The sequence below is a fragment of the Phyllobates terribilis genome, unplaced genomic scaffold, assembly GCF_046119375.1.
Source record: "Phyllobates terribilis strain yellow unplaced genomic scaffold, ASM4611937v1 Scaffold_2__4_contigs__length_985480577, whole genome shotgun sequence".
Classification (NCBI taxonomy): Eukaryota; Metazoa; Chordata; class Amphibia; order Anura; family Dendrobatidae; genus Phyllobates; species Phyllobates terribilis.
In genome coordinates, this window is record NW_027362762.1 from 165,794,482 (window position 1) to 165,799,154 (window position 4,673).

The 4,673-nt window shown below is 45.9% G+C and overlaps 1 pseudogene; it reads right to left on the reverse strand.

Annotated features, from left to right (window-relative positions):
• Positions 1-729: 729 nt before the first annotated feature.
• Positions 730-3,527, reverse strand: LOC141250721 (caspase-2-like; annotated as a pseudogene).
• Between the last annotated feature and the right edge of the window lie 1,146 nt (positions 3,528-4,673).

A 4,673-nucleotide genomic window follows, 5' to 3' on the forward strand; every position in this document is an offset into this window, starting at 1 on the left:
ATTAGGGGTGACATCCTGCATGTGGCATTATAAAGACAGGGGAGTGATATCTTGCATGGGGCATTATATGGTGGGAGAAAGGGAAATCCTGCATGGGGCATAATAAGGGGGGAACAGCCTGCATAGGGCATTATAAGGGGGAAACAGCCTGCCTATTGAGGACCTATGCTGCCTATTGGGAACATTTACTTGTCTATTGGGGATATTTACCTGCCTATTGGGGACCTATGCTGCCTATTTGGGACATTTACCTGCCTATTGGGGACATTTACCTGCCTATTGGGGACCTATGCTGCCTATTGGGTACATTTACCTGCCTATTGAGGACCTATGCTGCCTATTGGGTACAGTTACCTACCTATTGAAATACCGGTTGATTTAACTTTACTTGTTCTTCATTTTAAATATTGTATTTGTTTCTGTATTGTTTTTTTTACTACAAAATAAGATATGTGCAGTGTGCATAGTAATTTGTTCATAGTTTTTTTTAAAGACTATATTCCGGCCCTCCAATGGTCTGAGGGACCGTGAACTGGCCCCCTGTTTAAAAAGTTTGAGGACCCCTGCCTTAGTGGGATTGATGCACAGGATAGGAAACCCTGACGTCCGGTTCGCTTTATGTCTTCTTCCTGGAGGTGTGTTGACATCCAAACCCTTCCCAAAAAAGGAAAGGAGACAAAAGTGGAGGACATGGAAGACATGGATAGAAGATGTGAAAATAAAGCTGATCTATGTAGGAGACAGAAGTGCAGGTCTGCGAGTCACAAGGGGAATCCCCGGAACAAGTACAGGTCTTGGCACAGGGTACTGCTGTACTGTAATATCTCTTTGCAGCGGTCGTATTCAGTCCCTGGAGCGTGCCTCTCTCACTTTTTAATGCGGTCATTCACCTTAACCAGCATGTCAGCTACATGAGTGTCCTTGGCATGTTTGGAGATCACATCTATAAGATCTTGTATGAACCACAATTCATGGTTTGTGTTGCAAAGTGATACGGTACCCTTCAGACAGGCGTAGGCGCATATCATGTCAGACTGGATTGGCAACTGGACTCTCCCATCCTCTCTCCCCGCGTCGCTCTGCTCACAGTCAGGAGATCCAGTCTGCTCTCATCCGTCTCGCTGGTCCACGCCTCGATCCATCTCATCTCCTCAGCAGGCCTGCATGAAGAGCATCTTGGGTTTGTTCTGCAGCTGTGGGTAGTGCACATTATCCAACTGTGTGGAGATGTCCTTCAACTGTGTGAGTTTGCCATCAGATCCATATACAGCACCATCCACTCTATGGGATAAGATGGCGATGATACCGGAGTCCAGCTGGGAGTGATAGGGCAGTTTGGAGAAACGTTTCAGCTCAGATATCATTTCCTGAGCTGCGCTCCACGACTCTGAAGTTCAGTTGGAAGAACAACAGTTTCAATACGTTCAGATCCACTTCCCCTCCATGTCGATTGTCGAGATCCGGAGTGGAGAAGGAGACATTGCTAATGATCAGGCAGATACCGCGCGGCCGGGTGGTCATCTAGGCAGATGTGTGATGTAACAGGTAGAAGTTCACGGAGGTCTGAGACACACGCCTTGGACCGTCACCGTCATCTATACATCTCTCACAGGCAGGGTCGGCTCCAGCGAAAGAGTCTCAGTGGGCCCCTTAAACACATACCACAGTTCATGATGCACAGATACCGCAGAGAAATATATATATAGTACAATGCCAAAGATTTCACTTACTTCTTCCATTACATGAGTGATTGTGAATTCTACAATAGCTCAGAAACTGGTGAATCCTCGCAGCGCACAGTGCCTTCCCTTGGGGGATTCAAATGTTTTCATTTTAGACAGGACAATATAGTGCTCGATACAGTATTATGCGCACCACATAGTCCTCCATACAGTATTATGGACACCAAATTCTCCTCCATGCAGTATAATGAACCCCATATAATGCTCCGTGCAGAATAATGGGGCTGATAAATTGCTCCATACAGCATAATGGCCCCATATAATGCTCCATACAATATAATGAGCCCCATATATTGCTCCATACAGAATAATGAGCTCCATATAGCGCTCCATACAGAATAATGGACCCCATATAGTACTACATACAGAATAATGGACCCCATATAATGCTCCATACAGAATAATGGACTCCATATAATGCTCCATACAGAATTGGCCCCATATATTGCTCCATACAGTATGGGCCCCATATAATGCTCCATACAGAATGGGCCCCATATCTTGCTCCATACAGTATGGGCCCCATATAATGCTCCATACAGAATGGGCCCCATATAATGCTCCATGCAGGCTGGGCCCCATATCTTTCTCCATACAGTATGGGCCCCATATAATGCTCCATACAGAATGGGCCCCATATAATGCTCCATACAGAATGGGCCCCAAGTAATGCTCCATATAGAATAGCCCATATAATGCTCCATACAGAATCGGCCCCATATATTACTCCATACAGTATGGGCCCCATATAATGCTCCATACAGAATGGGCCCCATATATTGCTCCATATAGTATGGGACCCATATATTGCTCCATATAGTATGGGCCCCATATATTGCTCCAAACAGCATGGGCACCATATAACGCTCCATACAGTATGGCCCCCATGTATAGCTCCATACAGAATTGGCCTCATATATTGCTCCATACAATATGGGCCCCATATAATGCTCCATGCAGTATAGGCCCCATATATAGCTCCATACAGTATGGGCCCCATATATTGCTTCATACAGAATGGGCCCCATATACTGCTCCATACAGTATGGGCCCCATATAATGCTCCATACAGAATGTGCTCCATATAATGCTCCATAGGAAAAAAAAAAAAAATTCTTACCTCTTCTCATTCCCCGCTGGCCAGAGGTACTGTCTCTTCAGTGTCTTCTGACCCTCTGCACTGCTCAGAGCAGAGGGCGCACTGTAGTGATGTCATTACGCCCTCTGCCCTGAGTCAGAAGACACGGAAAACACCGGAACTGCGGAGGAACAGGGAGAGGTAAGTATTGTGAACAGTTTAAAGCCCCCCGACTCACGGGCCCCATAGCGCGCTGGTGTCCCTGACAATGAGTGGGCCCCCCCCGCTCGCTCAGGGCCCCGGCACTTGCTCGGGTGCACTGGGTGGTGACTCTGGCCCTGCTCACAGGGATCTCGCCAGTGATGGATCCTGTGCTCCTCCACAGATAAAGGAAAGCTAGACTCCTCTGGTTTGGGCCTTCTTGTTTGCTGCTTCAACTGTTCAGCCAAGTGCCCCTGATCGGTGTCTCGCAGCGTGGCGAAGAAGGCGGAGAACGCATTTGGTCCTCGCTTTGGAAGCAAATCCAGCAGAGCGCAGTTCTGTCGGAAACTCACTCCCATGGACTGGATTTTTTCTTGCATGTAGGCAGTGAGCACTTTCTTCTCTATCAGATCGTCAATCAGCTCATCAGGCACCATCTCCTGGATTAATATCACTCTCAGTCTGATGAGGGCATCTTTGTGGTGATCCTGCATTCCGCCCAGCATCCTGTTGGACAAGCAGAGGCAGTCACACCCACTCGATCACATGGTCTCATTAACAAAAATAATATTAATGCTGCTGATGTGGAGGAGGTTGTTGTCACAGGGGAGCCCAGCTGGAGGTGGGCTCACCCCATTCAGCACCCGCAGATGGCCATGAGCTCCCCCGTGACTGAGCCTCCCCTTCATCTATTTGGACAAAAATCCCCCTTTCTATGCTTCATAATAAGTGTACATATTTTCCTATTCCTTTTATAGGAAAATTCAGATTCATATTTCCTATTCTACACTAGTAGTCTTTCTGCATGTGAAATATATCTATATGAACGTTCATTCCAATGCACTGGCACCTTATTATGTATTTTCTGTGCATCAATAGCTCCTGTTGGATATAGCACCTTTGTTTCCCTGTTTGTTTGGGTTTTTATAATTATTCCATCTATGGCATTTTCTGGTTGCTCCATTATATTTGATTAAACTTGCACTTTACTGGTTTCAATCTTGGTCTGTATCTAATTAACATAATTCAAATCGACCACTAGGGGTCGCCAACATCCCTTTGCATTTGCACGTTATGATTGGGATTATTTCCTTCAAATCTATTTGTCAAGATTACCTTTTGATACCTTACGCATGTAAACGTGGTGATTGTTACTGCACAGGTTTCTCTGCTCGTATTACCCTTCTTTTTTTATCATGTTTTATGTATTTCTCAATTGTCTCTTCAGAGAGGAAGAGAACTAGAACTCTAGTGCCACCTATTGGAAGTAGCAATCCTAAAAGTCAATATTGACCCTTTAAGGAGCCTTGTCACATGACTTAGGATAAAAGACAAGACCAGAATCTCAATTTGCAGACACTGTGTTTTGGGGAACTGCCCCTCGTCAGTGCAAAGTGTGAATTTTGGTTTGGCTGTGTGAGAGGCGTCTGACCTTATCAAAGAAGTAAGGTTTCTCATTGCAGAGAGCGACATGCAAAGCACATCAGGTGAGGAGACTTTAAGCCACAATGCTCCTCTGGGAAATTGCTGCTTAAAGTCTCCTCACCTGACATGCCTAGCATGTCGCTCTCCGCAAGGAGAAACATTACTTCTTAGATACGGTCTGATGCCTCTCACCCAGCCAAACCAAAATTCACACTTTGCACTGACGA